This window comes from Numenius arquata, chromosome 9 (assembly GCF_964106895.1).
Source record: "Numenius arquata chromosome 9, bNumArq3.hap1.1, whole genome shotgun sequence".
Classification (NCBI taxonomy): Eukaryota; Metazoa; Chordata; class Aves; order Charadriiformes; family Scolopacidae; genus Numenius; species Numenius arquata.
Window position 1 is genome coordinate 16,425,325 of NC_133584.1, and position 23,593 is coordinate 16,448,917.

The following is a 23,593-nucleotide window of genomic DNA, read 5'->3' on the forward strand; positions in this document are numbered from 1 at the left end:
TCAAAGATATTAAAGCTAACATTCTCAAAGATAAGTAGGCACTTAATTGCCCTTGAATAAATTAAAATTGTTAGTTTAAGACTACATATGGTACATCTCTGACATGACTTGTCAAGCCTAAAGAGGAAGAGAATTAAGACCTTCTCACTGCATGTTTCTCTTTTCCATCTATCACTCCAGAGCTAGAACAATTCAGAGATAGAAATACTGAGACTGTTTTGCACAAAGAATCTTTAAAACATAATATTTTTACAAAAGAATCTTTTATAAAATGTGTGCTGATATTATTTCTTTGGACTTTGCCATATTCAGCCATTTTAGGCTGAAAAACTACAAAAAAAAAAAAAACCAGAGTATGAAACTTCAAGAAAATATTAGTTTGTTGTTAACAGCATAACTTCTTATCAAATAGCAAGATATATGAGGACTGCATTTTAAGAGATACAAGGAAGAGGTACCCTATGTTAAGAGTGTGACAATTGAGTTTGCCAAGTTAAAATTATGTTTGTTATCATGACATTTTCATGCATCTGTTTACACAATGCATTGGGATTTAATATACCCTGTGCAAGATAGAATTGTATTTTAAATTCAGATGAAAAGGAGAATGAGGATAATATGGTACTGAGAAAAAAAAAAATTAAAATACCCAGAGATACATATGTAGTATTGTTTGTTCCCTTCTTGAGGCTTCTGTGTACACAGATGCACAGATAGCTGGATGCCTCATTACATATCTTGTCATCAAACTGAAGATGTTCACAGCAATTAGATAAGCAAGGCACCAGATATGGCAGGAAACAAAAGCTCAGGAGCTGAGTCTTGCATTCACATGATTAAGCAACCTGGAACATTCAAAGGCTTATGCAAAGCACAAGTTACTATCTTTAAGAGAAACAGTATCCTTTTGATATGCTTTTGCTCTCTACTGTCAAATGAAAAGATTATTTGAGGACTCATCAGACCATCCTGCCTTTACCCCATTCATACAGAGAATGAGATAAAGACAAAAAAGATGGAGACCAAAATTTGACAGGTTTTGCAAGATATGAAATTAATTATTTAAATGATATTTCTGTTATTATTTACCCAGCTGGCAGGGGATCTTAGTGAATTTGTTCACCTGCGAGGTCACTGAAGCACCCCTGGAGATGCAAGGTCACACCTGAGGCAACAAAACACGAGCATTTTCTGAATCAGAGAGGGGGAAAAAACAGGCCTTGTTCGACTGGAGATGCATATCTGTGGTATATCACCAGCATGCAGAGGTGCCCACTGTAGTGCTGCACCAGAGGATGGCAGTATGGCTATGCCAGTGCTGATGGCCAGGATTAATTACTGCTCCTCCAGCACTGCAGCTGCACCACAGCCTCCATCCAAACTGGTCCCTCCTCCCTCTCTTGTACCATTCTTGAGGACTGATCCCCAGCAGTGGCAAATCTGAAAATCCCTAGACTGTGACAGTGGACTACCATTGAAGGTCTTTCCTTGGCTGCAAAATGGGATATTATCACTCTCCCCTATAGCACTCGGCCATGCTGATACCCACTCTAATAGGACAATGGATGAGAAGGTGGTATTTACAAACACTGGGACAAGTTAAAACTATGTGGGCCTCCTTAACTACCATAACAATATCTTCTCTCTTGGCATTAACAAATACGTTTTTAGTGGTTTTTTTTCTGCCAATGTATTAATGTTCTTTGTTAGTTAAACATAAGTTTAGTGCTTACTTTACATCTCTGAAAATAACAGCAGTATTTGGAGATTTTTTTAAAAATAAAATTCTTCTTTAAGAGGAGAAGGATCTTTTGCTATAAAAAGGGAAAAAACAATCTTCAGTAATCTTACCACACTTCTGCAATATTAATTTTTGTTCTAAAATTTAAAATTATAATGTATTATTCAATATTTTCATCGTTAGAACTGCACAGAGCAGAGAGGTTTCCTGAAACCAACAAAGAGGCTCCATTTCAAGTGTTTTGCTGAACATGTTGGTTATAGCTTTGTGTAAATTAATCAACAGGACAGATATGCTTTTTAGGTTTGGCCACATGTGCATTTTTGATTGAATTACTTTTTAGAGGTAACAACAGAAAGCATATCATGTGAGATATAAGGCCTTTTTGAATAGTTAATACATATCAGAACTGAAGTGTTTGGTAATTGAGATACAGACATGCAAGTTAATTCACACAAAACCACTTGCATTTTAAATACTTTTCTTTTTTCAAAGGGTCCTCACAATATGTGAATATTTCATAAGTGAAGAGTGTGAATACTGAGCATTTAAAGCAGCAAGCATGGTACTATAATTTTCCTGAATCTGAACTGAATGTACAGGGATGATTCAAACAATCAGCCCTGCTATTGTGCAGTAGATTAATTCCTCTGAAACGCCTGGTACCTACAAAACACCACACAGACCTTATGAAAAATACATCAACCTGCCACCTCTGAATTTATACTTTATAGTCTAAATAATGCGCAGAATAGGGCTCAAATAGTAATCCCCAAGAAAATACACAGCTGTGCACTTGTCTAAATAAAATAGGCCTGGAATGCCTTGGGGTAATTAAAAACCAGTGGGTTACCAGTGAATACATACAATAAGCAGGAAAATCCAGATCACGAACTGCACTCTTAACAAAGACTCAACAAAATGGCAATGGCATCTAAACTTTTTTTTTTCCACTAGCTTGGAAATAAGGTATTACTGAGAGAGAGTATAGGTAAAAATACTATTGCCATCTTTTTTGCTGAGGGTGAATAAAACACTTCTGTTCCTGGTCTATAAATCCTTTTTAAAAAGCTAAAAAAGAAAAACAGGGCCAAAAAAGTAAATTATGGCAACAACCATGCCATAGATTAGAAGGAATAACAACAACAAATCCCAATCGGTCTCTGAGAAATCAAAAGCCAGAAAGGAGCAGGACATGGTGCACCCGCTCAGGGACCTGCAGCCTGCGATTGTGGGCAGTGCCTGGAGAAGTACAGAATTCACAGCCCAGAGGAAAGCAATGTTTGTACTCTTCTGAAATCAAGGCTGCTCTGGAAGCTATTCTTTTTCAGGAAGGTTTTGAGGGCTCAGTCCCACCTACAGGTACCATGGTAGGGCAGTCTGTATAGTACAGAGCTGCTCACCAGCCTTGCCCCAATGGCCAGACTCGCTTCTTGCAGTTTCTGGCCCATCTTGCCCCACCGAAGCTTGGCTGAATCTCAATCTGTGTGATATTACCTACAGCCACCTACCTCTGACCTAGCACAAACACCACACTGAGAAATCTTGCTGGATATCACTGCAATATTGTTACAAGATAAAATCCCAGAAAATACATCTGTAACATTGGTAAAAATTTCATTTTTCATTCTACTCCAACCTTGTCCCTGAATCACTTAAAGTTGAGTACTTTTCATGTTTTAGTGTAAAAACGGGGACAACAGTGTTAATTCATCTGTCATGCAACGTAATTGTAAACTTAGGATAAAGGTATGAACACACAATCTTTCATTATATTTAATTAACACAGGGTAGTCTGAAAAGGCAGCATGATTGCACCTGGAGCTTTCAGCAGTAGTTTTCTCAACACTGCTGCTTTTATTTTGTAAAAATAAGCAAGAAGAGAATTTATAGCACACCACTTAAACATTGTAGATAAGTCTTCCTTATTGTGAAAGGTAAGAGAAATTTTTATCACATCATCTAAACATTGTAGATAAGTCTTCCTTATTGTGAAAGGTAAGAGACCAACTCACTGTTCCTTAGGTAGAGAGCTACAATAAAAAGAGAAAAGGTAGGTGAAAAAACATAATTAAGTTCTCAGAGAATTCTGATTGATAAAAATTACATTAGAAAAATTTCTTCGTGCAATATTGCTGCTATTGTACACTTAATTGTCAGCTGCAGCAGATAGAAAATAATTCTATTTGCCAGCCATGGTTTTATTACAAGAATAACTTATTACTAAGGTGTTAATTCAAGCAAACAGATCCAACAATGAACTGCAGTCTGTCATCTATACCGTGTTTTTCCAAGGGACCGTGAACTTTGAATAATAGCTTAATGCCATGGTATGATGTGCCTGGATTTGCTACTGCTGTTTGGCTTTTCATTTAGAACATGCAGCTATACTGAATTTGTTTTCTAATCAAAAATCAAGATGACATCTTGAAACCAGAGAGTTTCATTCTTTTCTTCCAATCTGATGATGACAATACAATTTAGTAACTAAAGTCTAGTTTTCACTAGCCTCTAAGTATTAGCACAATAATTAATTGCTTTGATCAAATCTCAAAAACAGTGTAAAAGATATGACAAAAGAACAGATTGTAATGTTCCAGTCTAGGTACATATTGAAGAATTTTAGTGTGGACCTTGTGGTAGATAGAAGAATATTCTGATGACAGCTTTAACTTTGTCATCTAAAACCAGACAAATGTATATGTAGATTGTGATACAACATGGACTCCAGGAAGGCAAATACGTCAGCAGTAAGAGAGATCAATTATTTACTCAAAGAACTTCATCAGCAAAAACCTCTGTCCCCCCTGGAGTCTTTGGCCCCCTCTGCCACCATGTCACTCCTGACGCAGAGCCACTGTGCTGCAGAACGCTCCTTACACAACTATTTGCCAAACCAATAAATAAATACAAACAGCACTGTGAACTCCTGATTTAAGAAGATGCACTAAGTTTTGCAGGATAACATGAGGCACCTAGCACAGGAAGTGATTATACACAAACCATCCAATATCAATAGAAAGCCTTTGATTCTCAGTGCTGTGGAAACTGATCTTCCTGAGCAAATGGGCTGCTATAGACAATAGTTACAACAGCTCTTACAGAAGTGGGTGCCACTTGTTGTCAGGAATACTACAAACTGATAGAAATCACGTTTGCACCAGTCAGTGATGCTGAAAATAGTTTGAATTTAAATTATGGATTCATTTGTAATCTAAAAGTAGTTCAATATAAAATTTAAGGACTACAGTGGTAAGAGTTTATGATAAACTATCAGTAGTTTATTTCCATTAACATGATAACTAACTGATGTAAAGTTACTTTATTGTAGAACTATCCATACATAAATGCGCTTTTTTTAGGTTACGACCTAGATGCTTTAGAGAGATTTGGGTCAGTTAATAACTTGAGCCAGCATATGACGGAAGTTTTACTCTGCAATTACCAAGCGACTTGAAGCTATTTCTTTTCTTATTATAGCCTGAAATTTCCTACCTACCATTTCCTTTCCTGTTGCCCTAAATTCTGATAATTTTAATTCCTCTTCAGTTTTAATTAAGCCACCCTGAGGCTTATAAACTCTGAAAGTTTTCACATTTCATTTTTTTAATAATTAAAAACTGCTTCAATTTGTTTCAAAGACCTGATGTTTAAACAGGGAACATTTTCATAAACCCTCCGCTCTGCTTGTAATAAGGAATATATTTGTGGAACGAACTGTTCGTTGCACCACTCTTTCAATTGCTTGGATCAAAGTCAATTAATGTGTGTTAACAGCTTGAAAAGTGCTGTAATGCAAGGCATACTTATATTAATATAAGTGTGTTAACCATTCTGCAAGGCAAAATAAAACTGTGGACCTGATCTGGTATCTTCACACAGTGGATGCCAAGTTAAAATAGACAGCTTCTCTAACCATACGTCATACCGGTAAATATGGCATAAGAGGACTTAGAAATCTTATAAAACTGTTTTAGGAAAAAGCTTCAGATGGTAAATGGAAACTTCCAACCATAGAAAGGGAAGTAAGAGAAGTGATGTGTTACCTCTGATTCTCAGAAAATAAACTTAGAAATGTTTTTCTCTGTCTTTTCATTTTACTGACTAAAGTCTTTGCCCTTCACAGCAAAATGGTTGTTCTAGAAACTCCACCTGTTACTACTTCTTTCTTCACACTGACATACCCTAAACAGACACCAAACACTGAAAAAGGGGAAGTACAAAAAGAAAACAAGAAACATTAAAATATATATATATATAAACCACAAGGTCCATTGTCTCTACAGTAAGAAGAGCTATTTCAGAATCTGACCAGCATCTCTGAAATGCTTACTTTTTGAAAAAAAGTAAAAGAAGTCTACATATAACCCTGAAATCTTTGCATTGCAGATGCTGTACCACGCAAATGTGGCCACACTGTTTTCAGATGCAAACAGGTAAATCTATACGGGTTCGCTGTTGTCTGCCAATCTTGGCACTGGGATCTACATACCACTCCATTTTGTGTGTAGCATTACTAGAATTAAGAAAAGTCTTAGGAAAATATCTTGCAGGACAAGTTGACATTTCTTTAGCATTTCAGAAATTCTGTATAAAAGTAGCAGCTGCTTCCCCAGGAAACCTCACTGCTCTCAAATGCACTGTAATATTGACAACAGCTTTCAAGCAGGAGGTGTAATCTTGGCACACTCTCTTTACCTGGCTTCCTCTGTTCTTGTGCATTTATTGATTCCAAAGTGTTGGCAGATCCAAATGCCAAAAAGACTACAAGAGATGGCAAACACAACAGTAGATAGAAATGACCTTGCCATCAGTGAGTAGAAAAAAAAAAAAACCACACTGAAATCAGGTGGCTGACCAGGCAGAATCTGGGACAGTTACATGGTATTCCAAGTCTCATTCCCTCAGCTGCCAAACAGTTTTTATTTACTAATTTCCTACTTTGAGCTGAAGTGTGGTGAAGAGGTTCACAACCTCAACAGTACATGGATTGGGTGCTAGTCCTGAATTAGGTCTCAGATACTCTTACTTAAGGTCCGTACAATGTTTATGAACAGCATCTACATCACTTTGTACACCAATGGCCCCTAGTATTACTTCTGGTTTTAATTTGCATGCAACAGCATTTCTGAAATATTTTCCCAAAGGTTTGTAAATAAAAAATAAACAGGAATCTTGGTATTCCCATTTTTGGACAAGATTAGAAATACTTTAACAACTTTTCCATATGCCTAACTAAATATTCATAGGAAAGTAAGGAAACAAATAATAGATAAGAAATATACAGAAAAAGGACCTGACTCATGTTCTGGAGGCATTTTAGAATTTCTGTTTCTCTCACTACTACACATTGCAAAAGCTTCCTCCTCAAGCAATTAATTCAATGAGGTCGCCTTATGAAATAAAATACATTACAAAGTTCAGGATCACAAGAACCAAGGGAAAAGTTTTGCTGACAAAGTGTTGCAGAATAGAGCAAGCTCTCCTTCACCAGGTGACTAGTCCCGCACCTTGCCATCTTTAGGAAACACCAAAAGAACCTCTAGCTTTGGAAAAGCTTCTACACCAAAAAAACAAGCCTCTTTCTGTCCTGCACACCCAAGACCAGAAAGAAAGGGATATGACACAGCCTTAAATACTAAGGATATAATCCTTCCTTAAGTAAAGCTTTTACCATGAGAAGGTGGAGCCCAGCAACTGCACAGAGCCCACCCTTGACTTTGCCTTGTTCCTTACACTCAGTCTCAGCATCTACTCTCCTGTACGAGCCCCTATGCATACAGCCTGCCCTGGCATCTCACTGTAGACAACCAAGATGTTCAGACAAAAGGGCAAAAGAAGACAGTTTCCTCCTCTTTCCCTGCCACACCAGCACATTCCCAGCAGCAGCTTTCTATAAAGAAGAAAGTGAAAAAAGAAAAAGCATACATCTTAGTGACATGAGTGATTTATACCCCCAAGGAGGGATAAAATGATCCATGACTAGAAGTCAGTGTTTTTATTAGAAATGATGATTCGCAGTCATGGTGTTTTTTAGTTATGTGCATAATTAATGCTAGCTTGTGAAAGCTGCCAATGACGCTCATCACCAGTGGATGTTCTTATAATATATGTGTGGATTTGAATGCATGATAAAGTTTTTCTGTCTTTCGGGATTCAAAACAGAAGTTTGTGAATAATGCAAGACTGAAAACCAAAAATAACAAAGAAACTGATATTTGCCCAGCCAGCACTAGAGACAAGGGTGTAGAATACAAAGTGAAGTAACCAAACTAGGCCCAGACTTCCCTGTAAAAAACAGAATTGTGTAGAGATCTGTTTGATTTTTTACTTAGAAAATATCTGTAAATGAGAAATTTAAATCTACTTTACTGACAGCTTTGGAAATGGCAAATTCTTTGTTTACCCACTCATCAAAACAGAGAGAGGCAATACTGGAAGTCTCCACTGCAGAGCTTTATCTGAAACTCTGGCCTCAAGAGAGCATCTCTACTGCTGGGAAAGAAGTCAGTCTGTGGAGTTGCCTTCTTTTGCCTTCTGTCTGTTGCCTTCTTTTCTGAGTTCAGTGTGACATCCGTTTGACTTTGGGTGGTATGGTTTGGATCTAAACTGCTGTCAATTAGCTGAACACGTCTTATGCCCAGTCTTCAATATTGTATATATAATTTTGGTTATGTATGTTTTCTTGTTTATTTTCAGGTGGTAAACAACATTGGTAATTTCAGAGGACGTATGTGCATGCATAATTTGAAGACTAAATGGTTGTATACTCAATTACTAGTTGCAACAGATAAATATTAACACCGAGAACACCACGCAATTTATGCTATATTACTGCAGTAGCATTATACTGTTTTAATTACTTCCCGAATCATATTGCTGTATTCTAGAACAAAAATTTTGCCTCTCAAAAAACACTTGAACATGTAAAGTAGCCTTTTCCTGGCTACTTCAGTTTCCTCTGAACTTCTTTTTGTTATTACAAATACCACACAAAAGCAATCAATACTAATACTCCAAGAGGAGAAACGCCGTCAATGGTTATGTTTCCAAACAGTATTTCTTTTCATTCTGCATAGCCCATTGCCTTTTGGATTTATCAAAATATTTACTTATGGGAATGGCTTTACTCAGTGCCTTGTGGATCACCAATTACACATTAAAGAACAAGGTCATAAAATATTGATAAAATCATTAACTACAGTTTTCTTCATTTACCATGGCTAAAAACACATACTGCTGCAATCTTAATTTGATTCCCAAGGAAATAAATTATTTCAAGAACACAATTTAATTGCTTGAACACTTCAAAAAAAATGAAATAAAAAGAAAAAGAGTACCTTTCTCCAATTTCAACTTGCTGTTCATGTAATTTGCCTCACCAGTATACTCTGGTGATCTGAATTAAACGTCCCAGACCCAGAGCTTTGTAGGCGTGCTGTATTCCTGAAATAACACAGACCACAACTGGAGTTGCAGTTCCTCAGATCTCTCAGTAATTAGGCTCTTTACCAGATTAGAAAGCACTGTGTTGCATTTTTCTCTTGATGTTCTTGAATGTTATCCCTCTATGAATCATATCAGACTAATAATTACGGGGATGTTGCCATGAGGCCAGATATGAAATACTAATTTGGTTCTTTAGACAGAGGTCTTAATTTGTTTTCAGAAAGTTACTCCAGTACTTTTTCCTTTCTGGAGAAAATGGTTTCTCCTTTTTCTAGCAACCAATCTAAATCTCCACTATGCATGTAACGTCACCAAACAGAGCCACATAAATAAGACAGAAAGAGGAAGGCAAAAAGCAGGATGCAATTCCCTTTCTCCCCATGCAAAATTGGTATGAGTTATTGCTGGCAGAAGATCACTGTTTGTCCTGGGTGCCAAGAGCTGCAGTGTGGGCTGGTGGGAGGGCAGACATTGCGGGGTCTGGAACTGAGATCTGGGCCATTTCCCAGAGAAACAAATGATAAAACTCTCACAGAGAGGAACTGTTAGTTAAGAAGAGAAGCCAGTGGTTTTGGGAGCAGAGCTGGCTGCAGGCTCTGTTGATAGCAGGTTTGACCACTAAGTGAGACACCACTTTTCCATATGTCCCCAAGTCCACCACTTACTCAAAAACTCCAAACAAATGAGAAATTTCATCCTGCGGCTTCAATATCCAGATAAAAACAATAGCATTAACTAATTTGATAAAATTTTTAGTAAAATCCAAGAGAAGGCATAGCAAATTCTCAATGCAAAGAAGTGTCTTCCCCCTGCCTCAGCAGTGCCAGAGGAGAAGTGCAGTTGCAGAAGGACTGCAGACCCCCTCCCATCACAGAAGTCCAAAGAGTCCGCGAGCAAATACAGACAGGAAGCATCGGGCATCCACACACTTCAGATGACAGATGAATTACCCCATGCAGCCTGGTGAAAGCTTGAAGGAGTTATCTATGCAAGCATAATCTTTTCTTCCTGTATAATTTATTACTTAGGTTGTTTTCTAACCTCATTTTAAATTTGGTTGGAGACTATCAGCATAATTGACGAGCAGATACTTTGTTCGCCCCCTTGTACAGAAGTTGTTTTTCTCAGTTGGTTTTCAGAGCTCCTACTGAGTTGTTAATGAGCTGTCAATTATTTGTGCAAATTGGGAGGCAGGCACTGAAAAGTAGCTGAACTCGTAAAGAAACATATTCCCTCAAATCTTGTGAAATGCAACACTACTTTTAAGGATTCTCTTTACTTATGAATCTTCATCAATATTGGTACAAAAGCTATTTATAGAAGACAGCTGACCATTTAAAATAGGTCCACTGTATTTTTTTTACTAAAAAAAAAAAAAGATAGCAAAATATTAAATACAGAGACCTAATTCAGCAGCTACGTTCATAGCAATATTTTAAAGGGGAAGAATGAAAATGTCACTTCTGCTGGAGAGAGCACCCTACCCTGATCACATTTCCACATCACTACTAATGGTAACTTGTTTGCTGAATTTGGATTTGTAATACGTATTTTATCTTTTTATTCTTCAAAGGAGCTTCCTATTTCAGCCTCTTGTTTTTGACCCCACATATAAAGTGTCCAAATTCTCAGTTGGTGCTCAGCTGCACAAACAGCTGTTTGATCTGGTGGAACAAACTGTTGGTGGCAAAGGTACAAAGGAAGATGGCGGTGGAACCTGAGAATCTGCTAAAGAAGTTGAAAGTGAAACTTCCTTCATTGGTGTTGGAAACATCATGGCATTCTCCCCTCTCTCTCCCTGCCACTTCATCCTCTGCCAGTCATTCCTACCCCGCACTTATGTGAATACTAATTGTGTATGGCTACATCCTGAGAGCCTGGAAACCTCTGATGTGAAAAATGGGAACAATAATAATTTTCAAACCATCTTTTTTCATCTCAATCACCAGTTGCACCTACAAGACAAAATTAGTAATTTTAATCAGTGACACAACTTTTAAATCATCCTCTCTGAGAATAAAAAAAAAAAAAAAAAAAGACAACTTTCTAAGTTCTAATTATGCAAAGGGTTACTCTTAAGAGGCTACAGCAGAATATTTCATATGCTTAAGTTTAATCACATGCATAAGTCATTGCTGACTCAGAGACTGGTGTTTTTGCTGGGAGTCCCCGCATTTTCCCGTTAAGGAAGGACTGCTTCCCTTTGACAGTCCTCTCAACTCTCATGTTCTGAGAAACACAGATTCACACTGAGCAGACATGAGTATCCAAAAAGCCGCATTGACCTACAGTGAAATGTTAGGGCTTTTCTTGCAGGAGGGAATATTAGGTGAGTTTTACCAGGTGCTTGCTCCACCAGAGGGTACAAATCAAGGGTGGAATAGAGGCTAGGGTGAAAAGGTTAGAAGTCCCTAAGAATTATAAAAATTAAAACTGCTGGGTTTTTTCCCCATTGTCCTTCAGGGATCAGCACTGACTGAAAAACTCCTATTTTTGATGTAAATTTTACAAAAATTTCTAAAAGTTATTGATGAGATTTTGCTAATCTTTTAATGATAAAAATAAAGACCATTGACAATATAGGCGGTGAATATGGTCATCCACATGGCAGCAGGGAAGTTTTATTTTTATTCTGATTGCACAGAAGGTAAAAGGGCTATCTGAGTCTGCTCCACTGATGTGGAGAGACAGGCAAGAGATTATACAGCATCATTTTATCCACACATCTTTTCACCCAGCTACACGCATGTGTGCTACAGGGTAACGTATAAGCAACACCCAACACCATCTGTTTGACTGGAGCACAGACCCTCGCACCAGATGCCAGTCTGAATTTAAGTCAGCAAGCTAGTGAACAGACGTTGTTGCTACGAGCTGCTCAGGCTTTACATCAGTCTCATAGTGCCCAGTTATGAAAGCTCTAGCTCTCCGGCTACTAATTTGTATCCTTGCTAGGCAGAGCAGAGGCCAAGGCTCAGGTAGGAAGATTAGCCGCACACCCATCCCTGCCTTGTGAGGTGCTCAGGTTAGTGTTGAAGGAGGAGCCCAACAGTCTGAACAGCTGCTACACATTTCATCTAGTGTGAAACCCAAAGAATTTCAGTCTCCAGTTCTAGCTATCTTTCCATTACCTTTCACAAATGAGTTCATTCAAGGAGGAGACATAAAATGAACACTGTCTTTTTATTTCAGGAAGATTTATTTCACTGACGTCTGCTGAAATAATCTGTTTAGGAATACAGACCTTCCAGAGGTGTGATTAAAGCTTTCAGGATGCTGGAGTAGGGCCATCTGCAACTCTGTAAGCCTATTGTCTGCTATAAAAATTCAAGCACAAAAGAAAAAAAACCCAACAAACCAATAAAACCCAAGCAAACTAATAAGTGTAAGGAATGGTGGATCTTCTACTGTGTTAGAAGTACAATGGTCTTGATTCATATTAGCAGTGAAACTTAGAAGTGAAAATATAACATTGTCACAGAACCAGTAATAAGTGCAATGGATGAGGGAGCTGATGGATCAACTATATTTCATTATTGCTATTAAATAAACACAGGAGTTACAACTATGTTATCTGTATCACACTCAGACCCAGGTGACATAACTGGAGGCAAAGTAACTTGCCTATGGCAAACAGATGATGAACAGAATTAAAATCCAGGTCTCTTGAGTCTCAGACCAGATCCCTATAATCACTGTTTTTTTTCTGATACCATCTGTAATGCTTAAGAAGCCATTTTCACTGGGAAAAAACATTACAACAAATGAAGGTAAGCTATTGTAAATTGACTTCAGGGATTGCAGCTTTTTCCTAGATTTGCTAAACTTTTGTGAAATTGAACTTAGATATGCAGGGAGAAAACAGCATTTTCCCTTTCTGTTATAGAAACATCATCTGGTGACAGAGCATTCACTTAAAAGAAACAATAGATACTGACAGCCCTGTTTCAGAAATCTACACACTTAAACTGACTACCCCATCAACTAAGTTTCCTACCCAAGAAAAAAAAAAAAAAGAGGTCATACGTTCCCAGAAGTTTTTAAATAACAGGCTGCACAAAGACAAGTTTGAAATTAAAATACACCAGGAAATCTGCCTGTAAGAAGAATGTCACTAATCTGATGGAAACATGAAAAGCAAACTCACACGACCTTTTTTGCAATCTGAAAATTAACAGTGATGAAAAAATTGCTGCATTGTTAGCTACATTTTAAATTAGTTTCCTAATTATATTTTCCATGATAAAATGAACATAGATGCTCATTTAAGCAGACTTAAAATACAAAACTATTCTCCAAAAGATTTGTTTCTTTTTCCTTTAAAAATACCTTAAATCAAACCACCCACCACTCCCATTTTTTCCTCATTCAAAAAAAATGTCTGTCAGACACCTCTGCAATATAGACCAAAACCTAAATACATTACAGGAACTGAGGTGTCAAGAGTATGTGCAGCATCCTCCAAAACACTCATAATAGAATTAAATGCCTAATTCCTAATATTAATAGTAATCTAAATATTCAGCTATAGCACTTTACATTTTACTTCTCAAAACAACTAAGATGGTGGTATCTCAGGATCTGTTAATAGTGAAAAGTATTTTTCTGATCCCAAGATAGATAAAGTCTGAATACCGATATTTTCTGTTGCATAGACTTCCCACTGCCATAATGTTGACAAGGATGGGCTGAAATTAAAGCAGTATAAAAACACAGCTATTAAAACCAAAACATTTAAAACAAAGGAAAACAAATGTTCTCCTTATATGTCATCTTGCACTTAGGAGTAAAGTCTTGGCCTCACTGAAACCAGGATTTCCTCCAAGGTATTAACAAATGCATGTGCATATTAATTCTCTGCTAGCAAGAAATAAGATATGGAAATCAAGAGTAAAGATATACAAGTGTATCTCATATTAGTTGGCACCTTTCCATCAACTTGACTGGATGCCTGTGAGAAAAATTCCACTGTCAGTTATCTTAGTGTAAGAGGAGGAAAAACTCTACTAAGTATTATTCTGAGTATGCAGCAGTGTAAACCAGGAATGGAGCCCAAAATACTATTTCCATAAACATGCCTCATTTTTAAAAGGTTTCTTTTTTATTACATGAATGCCTCAGTTCACCAAGGTATTGCTAGGTGAATTACACTGCACACACAGAACTGAGCTTGATGACTTCCTGTGTAAAAAGAATTCAGTGAATTTCAGAAGGAAGATGATTGAATTCCCAGTGTGCCTTTAATGCTATTGAAGAAAAATACACACACACATACACTGGCTAATTGCATGACCTCTAAAAGGAAGTGCATGCTACAACTCTAGCATGGGCAAATCAAATAGGCAACAAAAAGGACAAATGCCATGAAGATATATTTTTTAAATGTTAAGTATTATGAGCCTTTTTCTGTACCACAAATAAACTTTATTGTGCTACCACACTACAATCAACTACGACTGCTTTTATTCAGTGAATAATGGATAGAATTAAACAAAGCAGCTGGCATAGCAGATTTGACCTTTCAAAACAGAAGTCTGCATTTTTCCTCCAACAGTTTATATTACTTTATTTCTGTAGCCTTTGGAAAAAAGAAAACTCAGGACACAGCTAGGTATACAATTCTCACAGAGAGCTCACTGGCACGATCCAGTGTCACTCTGCTTTTGTTTTGAAAGCCTCTGTTCCCCTGTAGATGCTTCTGTGGACCAAGATTTAATCTGGCCACCCTTATGGTGGCATCTCAATCTGTGTGTGTTTCCACTTTCACAAACCCACGTGGCAGCAAAGTGTCAGAAGCCACATACAGGATATGACTTTGTGGAATTGTGCTAAAAAAAAAATAAAATCAGTACAAAGCCACAAATTCCTATCTAAAATTAAACAGAGAAATCCGTGCTACATTGTATTCAACATGATCTCACAAGATTAATAGTAAAGATTTAACATACACTTATGTAAAAACTACTCCCTGCCTGTGCAGTATAGTATTTTAATTTTAAATCACATTATGCCCGTTAGAGCTGGGAAAAAACCTCTGGCTGCCAGTTGTCCCAGTGCTAAGGGATGCTTGGTTATACCGATGCCAGCACCTCTCTGTATCCTCTGCAAAGATACAGAGCGTAATCAGCGGGGTCAGCTCAAGGCTCTTGATCAGCGCAGGCTAAAGCGTGCGGCTGTGGCTGCATTGCTCCAGCCAAACTATGGGAATGAAAGACACAACCTCATCCTGGTTTAATCAGCCACAAAGCACACTCAATTAGCACAAAGCTTTGAGTTCTGTGGTGCACAGGGAAGAGCAAGAGACCCAGTGGCTGTACAGAGAAAACCTCCTCCAGCTATAGCCTCCTCCCTCAGGTCCCCTTCAACAGCAGCACAGAAGTTAGAAAGCTGGATCCCCAGAGCCGGGGCACAGGCAAGACATCGGAGCACACATTTTTCTGCCCCAAGCAGCCTGCCATTCTGGGCAACTGCCTTCTGTGTTAGCCCTGATTGCAGAAGCACCATAAGCCCTTTGAATCAGAACGGGATCCCTTATTCTTCACTGCAAAAAACGCTGGCTCTTATTTTTGCCATAAAAGCAGCTGCCTAAACTGAGAACGTCCTTTACACGCTAACCAGCAGGTGAGCCGCATGCCCAAGCAAAGACAGTGTCTAAACCAGAGTAGTATTTTTAAAATATGTGGAAACAATATTCTTACTATTACCTTTATCATTTATGACAGGAAGATCTTTAATATATGGGTAAATTTCCATTTGGAGAAATCAATAGTCTTAAATAATAACTAAGATTTCAGGTCTTTCAATCACAATGCAAAATAACCTACCATTAACTTTACAAATGAGAACCAAGTTAAAAGGCTTCTAGCAAATTACCAGTGAATCACCAGAATTTGCTTCAGGCAGAGATATTATTCCTGAATTGTTGCTGGTGATATATAGCTTTAGCATTTTTTATTGCTAATTTGCACTGTTTTTTCATACTCTTCTTCTAATGGATCATTACAGGAGCCAGATAATTTATATTACTGCCAATAACTGTCTCAAGGTAAGGTTGTTTAGGTAGACCAAGAATAATGCACAGCAAGAGAGAACCTTCAAAAAGAATTCCAAATTAAAGTATTGTTATGAAAAAATAGGGATCACCTAACAGAATAGAAAGCTACATCCTTAAGTATCTGCTTCCAAAATCAAGGCTATCACAAATAAAATCATACCTTAATAATATACTATTAAGGGCTTCCTTTCTTGCTTTTTAAAGTTTTGTTCACTTTGTTGTATGTCATAAAAAACATACTGGGTCAAGCTGTACTTGGAAGCATTGCAAAGAGTGGCATCCAGAAGAATTAAATTGTAATTCTGTGGGAAAATAAAACAAAGAATTACATATACACTGAGATTCTCCTCATGCTGCTCCAAACTTTGATCATATATAACCCACCTTAAACCTTTATAAACCTGATCAGTTATATAAAGACCAATAGTAACAATAATTTATGGATCAATAAAAAATGATTCAAACAAAAACTAATAAAATCTCAAGAAGTATTGGTCATAAGTGGTACTCAATTAATCTTTCACATGTGTTCATTCTTTCACATTTTTCTTTGACTACACTGCTTTTTTCCTTCCAACAAACCTTCTCGATCTTTTCTTAGGAGACAACTGAGTAGCATTCAAGAGTGTCAGCGCTAATACAGCCTATTAGACTAAAGCAAAGGGCACTGGAAAGAATCCTCCAGGGAACCAAGCTCAGACCCAAAACCAGCAGACAGTCTCTAATACCTTCAGCGCATGCATTTCTGTAACTAATGGGCATGTTACGTGAATGGAGCCCAAAGCCATTTCTTTGCTGAGCACCCACATACGTATATTCAAGTTCTGAAAGCCTCTTGCCCCATCCTTGAGGTTTGTTTTCACATCTTCCCTCTGAATTCAGGTAGATTTGTACACAGGTAGTGTGATCTCTTTATAGAGGGCAGACAGTCTGTATTGTTGTTTCCTATAAATTGTTGGTAATCGTTTTGTCTGCACCTTTAATATCTTCTCATTTTTTAAGCTCACAAGCTTGGAGACATTCTCTAGAGACACACACAAGTATTTTGATCACACCTTGTGATCAGTGAGCAACAATAGCATCATCTACATTAAGCATTAACTTGCAGTATTCATTGTGCATTTAATATACAGTATGACTGTGACCTCGCCTGTCCCTTGACTGGTTTTGGGCATCTGAAGACGCTTAGCCAACAGGGAACACATGGGACTGAGCTTAGGTCACAGTCAGGCTGTATGAATATGGTCCTTTCTGTACATGTGTATAAGGCAGTGTACCGAAATGCAGCTGCCAGCGATTCACCACTCCTTCCTGGAAGGTGACCCTTTTACAACTTGTTTTTGAGCTCACTGGCTCATGGTTCAGGCAGGTTTAAACACCTTCACTTTTTTGATGCCTGGCCTATTTCTATGCAGCATGGTGACAATATGTCTGCTGGTCCTGCAGCGATATGACTGGGGAAGAGATCCCACAGAAGGAACAGGCCCGACAGACAGTCCCACTTCAGTGCCACCATCTTTCAGAGTACAGAGCTGCACAGGACATGAAGAGGTAAAATGGGAAGAAAGCAGACCTCTGTCAGGGAATGGCTGACTTGTAACTTGAGAGCAATGATATTTATTCTCCTTTCTGTAAATGAGGTTTGGAAATACCAGGAATATCAGACTCCAGTTTTCTCTGCCCAGACACCAGAAAAGCAGCCAAACCCCCAAAAGCAGAATATAACATGGTAGAGAGGAACATTCTCTAGGATCCTGCTCAGTTTAACTCTGTTACTTTTACGAACAGTTCTGTTGATGATACCTTTATTTTATATAACAGTCCGTTAGTCCACTGGGTATATTGTGTTGCTAAACTCTAATTTTCCTTGGTTTGTAGAATTTCCATGAACATTGAATTTTCTCAGTACCCCTGGCTGTGATTTCTTTCTCTTACTCTGTTTCTAGGGGGGAACTCTGTTCTCTACCAAACTGCAGAGCTCTGCTGAATATTTCACTCTCAGTCCTTGTGCAGAACCAACAGGAATAACTATTCCACATGACAAACTGGTACAGAATAGCCAGTCAAGATCCCGAGCCCAACCAGAAGAAAAGCAGGGAGCTTGCTCTGTTATTTTAAGCATGGAGGAAAACAAGAGTGAAAGAGCATTCAGATCACAGATTTGGACCTAAACAACTATTACAGTTTACTCTTGGAAACAATGGCCTGCATTTTACAGGGACCTCCTCTGAGCCCACTACATTCACCTAGAAAGAAACAAAATCTGCCTCTTAATGAAGTGGCCTCTCTTCAAGAGATAAGATTAATGAGGTCGACTTAAAAATGTGTTGTCATTACAAGTGTTGCCACTAGCTTTCCACATAACTTAAACCAAGACCAGGCAGGTAGGCCAAAAAATAATTAACAGAAAGACTGGTACACAACAAAAAGGAATGTAAGATATCTGAGCAGAAAAGGGAAGGGGTTTGGTTTGAAACTATCTTTGAGAATATCGCCAGCTTATTAGGTGTTTTCAAAAGGGTCACCCTTTGCTTTCAATCCTATCTATTTTGTTTGATATATTGTGTTACCATATAGCATTTCTCTGAATTTATATCAAATAAACCCATTCACTACTCACTTTCTCAGTACTGCAGGTGTCAGCTCTGCAGCAAGAGCCAGCCTTAGACAAGTTATTTGATAAACATGCAGGCATTGCAATGCTTTCCACTCTGTTTTACAAAGAAAAAACAACATGACTTTTTTTTCCTTAAATTTACTCATTCCTAAATTCCTTTTTGTTTTTAATTATGCCAAAATTAATCTTATTTTTCCTCAACTAATATTCCTTATAAAGGTAGCAGGAGCCCTATCTTAAGAACATAGACACATTTTCACTTTCTGAGAAAAATTAGCCAACTTAAGAGACAGTATTTTTGAAAACACTAGAATATTAATATAAAGTCATCAAAATTATTGAAGCCTATTCAACCCTAACGAATTTATATATAATTTAAATTATTAGACAAACATTCAAAGGCATCAGTATGAATTTATCTATGGGTATATAGCTGAAAATGATGATAGCTTGGATTTTTATCTATCTTGATTCAATTTGCTAGCAATTCAATATGCAAAAGATGTATTTCTATTCACCTGTTCCCTAAAATCCAAGAATAGTTTGCCAATAAGAAATTCTAATTTAGTCTGCATTTAACTAGAGAAAATTGTGTTGCATCCATTTTTATGTCCTAAAAAACTAGGCTATAAAAATAAAGAGATAGAAGAATCAATACTCCACTCAAGTGATACATAAATCTGAGTATCACCAAATACTGGAAGCCTATATTAATAAACAACTTACATCAAGAGCAGAATATAAATTATAAGGTGTAAATAGCTCTAATGGAGTGTTCAGAAGATCACTGTGAGGAAAAAATTTAAAAAGCAAACAAGGGAACAAAAATAACAACTAAACAATTCAGCTCATTGCTTTAGTTAACAAACCTCCTCTTAGGGAAGAATTATTATCTTGATCCACTTAGTAATAAAAGTGTAAAATATATGAAACCTCAGCTTGGATAGTAAATGATGAAGACTATTCTAGTTTTACTATGTGCTGTTCTGTCATAAATAACTTTAAAATTTGACTGTTGGTTTGTATTTGTTTTTTCTTAATTACTGGATTTCAATCTGATTATTTCAAACTGTCTCAGGCAAAACTAATGGCAAAAATGCAGAGCTGAAGTTGCAGCCACCTTACCTGCCCTAATACACACAAATGTTGTTATCTGGGAGGCGTCTAATTAGCACCTGAATAATCCCTCAGATTCCAAGCATCTAATTGGTTGGGGTTTACTGAATACTAAAGGAATCAGCTGCTGAGGTTATTTTTGTTTGAGCTGCAGGTATGTCAACTGCAGCCTTTGGATACCATCAGCAAAATTGCAGAGGTGGGGAAAAAAAAAAAATCAGCATGTCTTAGGCATGTCTTTCCCTTGTGGCTACTCTGGAGAAGATTACTCAATGTTAAGAATTCAATATATTGATGGAGGGACTATTTATAAAAGGTTCAATGCAAAGGAAGATGTGTTGCTAAAAGCAGCGTGAACTGGCTGCCATCATCTCAAGCATCATCTTTTGACTTGATTTATGAAACCATGCAAATGAGTCATAGTCTTGGCACAGCTTTGTTCTCCAGCTGTACGCATTCTAGAGATTGGCCATCCAGTTATATGCAGAAACACTGCAAAGTGATAGTGTGAATCCTCCTCTTTCTTGCACTTTCCCTCTAACCTGCTCACATGAACTCTTGATGCCCAGCACCTATTGTTTCCTTCTTCACTACCTCAATGCTTGACCATGAGAAGGACCTTCTTTCATATTCCCTGTTCGTTAGTGACAAGACTTACACCAAGGGTTAGAGAAGAACAGGCACAAGCAAATCATAAATGGTGACTGCCTTTTTGTGACAAAGTATTGTAGAATATAAACTTGAGAAACAACTGGCCTTTGAATTTAGGCATGACCCAAAGGGTACGGAGAAAAAAAATCTTACTGAAATATGGGCCTAAGTGCCCTCTGAGGAGCTAACCTTGAAAGAAATATCTACATTGGTAATTAATATATACCAAAACACTGATTGACTTACTGCCAATGCACCAGAAATTTCAGGTTGATTGCAGCCAGAGAAGGAAAATCTGGCAATAAAAACTGCAGAAAGCTAAAATGTGTTAACAGAACCCTAACACCAGTGTCACACCTGGCACTGCAGGCACTCTGGAAGACCTACACATGAAGAGCTGGCTGGGCAGCTGGGGAGTACGGACACATGTGAAGACTCTTTAAATCAAGGCAAAAAAAAAAGGAGTTACGAGTTAGGGAAAAGTTAAGAAGGGAAGAGAAAAAATAAGACCTTTTTTTTTTTCTGGTCAGCATCTACAAAATGAAGCTAGGACAAAAAATAACTTACTTTACCGGCCTCTAGAAAAAAGAAGGGAAAGCAGCTCAAACTCAACCCACTATTTCCCATTACTCAGAAAGTGCAATTTTTACCTTCTACAATCCCTTACTCCATTTACAGCCCCTGAGGCAAAAGTAACTATCTATCCCTGAGTAGGAGCAGCAACACTCACAGACCAACTTCTGCAGTGAAATGACAGTGTTCACTCCACAGTGGCATTCATAGCTGATTCACTGAACTTTATAAAGCATTTTGGCTTCTTTAAGTGGAAAATACCATATTCTGGATCATTATCTAATCTCTGGCAATATGATACGGACACTCAATAGCAAGCATAGCTTTTATTGAAGCCTTACTGTTTTCTGATTTCACTAGTGGCTCTTCAATTGGTGCCAGTTAACCCATGACAGACTAAATCCACTGCTTCCCTTTTTATGATCTGCAAGAACATTTTAAAAGCAGTTTTAAAGTTGCAGCTGTTTTCTTTTATTCTGTTTCATTTCTTGGACTCGATTCCACTTTCCACGTGAAATGTATATCAGCAAGTTATGTGAGGCACCCCTTGTTATATACTATCTTTTCACCACTGTATTTCGGAAAAACTGACATTAAAGTTTTCATCTAAATGCACTGCATTTCATCATACGAGTATATAACTGGTACTATCTTACTTTTAAATTTAAATATAATTAATTAATAGAAAATGTCAATATGACACAGATCCCTTCTTTCTACTGCCAAATGAGGAACAGCTCAAAGAAATGTCATTAGAGTGACTCACACCAGGTTCTTGGTAAGTGTTTTGCGCCTAACAATGTACCACTTGCTTTATTCTATGATGCTAAAGAAGGAACAGAAAAAGAAAAAATATTTCATCTAGTTCTATTAAATTCCCAGATTTGGATAAGGTTATAATTTGCTTAAAATGTAGTAACTGGATATTTTTAAACAAATACTCAGCTGTTTCTTGAGCATAACTGAACAAAATGATCTTTAAGTAGGACTTGATGTCTGGAGGATCCAGAATTATTACAACATCTCAGTATTACATGTTGAAGGGAGACATTGATTTTGTAAAGGCTCAGAAAAACAGGGATAAGCTTTAATGACTAAACTACAGATAACGGAAATACTGTCTCTAAATTTGTCTAGTGGTTCTTACTTCATCAACCAGAGATAATGTTCAGAAGAACATCAAAATACCAGTAAGAACAGAAAGACTCATCTTCCTGCATGCAGGATCAAAATTACTTTCACCAAGCAGCACAGCAGATAGACAAGACAAAGTAATGCTCCCTTGTGGAGGGCCCAATAGACTGCTGACGTTTGTCTTTAAGTTAACTTGCCAGCATCCACTGGACTTGACCTTTAAGCAACAGCGTTCAAAAGCTGGTAAAGGAGACACAACCTAAAACATCAACCCAGGAGTTAGTATGCAAATTAACAATTGTAATGTTTTACAAATGTAAGATTTCGCCCTGCGGGAACCTGCTTGAGTTGTCTAGACTGGCTGCATTGAGCAGGAAATGTTAATGAAACACCTCTGTCCTAATACAGCAGGGGTATAAGGTAAACATAAATTAAGTATCTGCAAAATTAGTTGACGTGGTTAGATTAGCAATATATAAATTAGATTAATATAAAAGGGATAGGTCATAGGATGAGATCCAAATACACACCCTTGTACATCAGTCATCTGACATTTTTTTTGTCACAAGCAACATATTTAATACATTATCACTACAGTTTTAAAAATGTAGCACTTCTACTCGCAGAGGTGAAAAGAGTCTGGTAGTTACAAACAGTAAGTATTAAGGGAGGAAATTTGGTCTCTAGAAACCAGACTAGAGAAGGAAGAAGGCAGTAGTAAAGTGGGATTCACTCACAGGATGCTTAGCACTGCTCTGAAGAACGAGCGGAAAAATTGCACCTACAGAAGAATATTTCACAGAGCAGAAGTGAACAGTTGGACACTGTGGATTACATTAGCCATAGTCTGTAAACTCCACTTAATATATGTTTGAAGTACCATCAGTTCCAAATACATGAAAAGTGAAAATTACTATCCATCACTCAGAGATTAATGTTTTTCTTCTTATGAGAGCCTTCATTTTTCAAAAGACATGGGAGTCTTTGCAGCTATTATAAAGCCTATTATAACTAACACGTTAAACCTTACATCCACAAGTTTTACTCTTGTGCAATGTAAATAAGTGCAGCGATCCCAGAAGTTCCTAGACTGAAAAACAATCCTGCTGTAAATATCCTTGATACCAACTAATTATATATTCCCTGCTACAGCTTTTAAGTCACTATAGAATAGATCATACTTCATAGCAACAAAGATGATGTCCCTTGGGACTGACTTTCCATTGAAAAGAGCTTTAATTTATTTATAGCTACACTT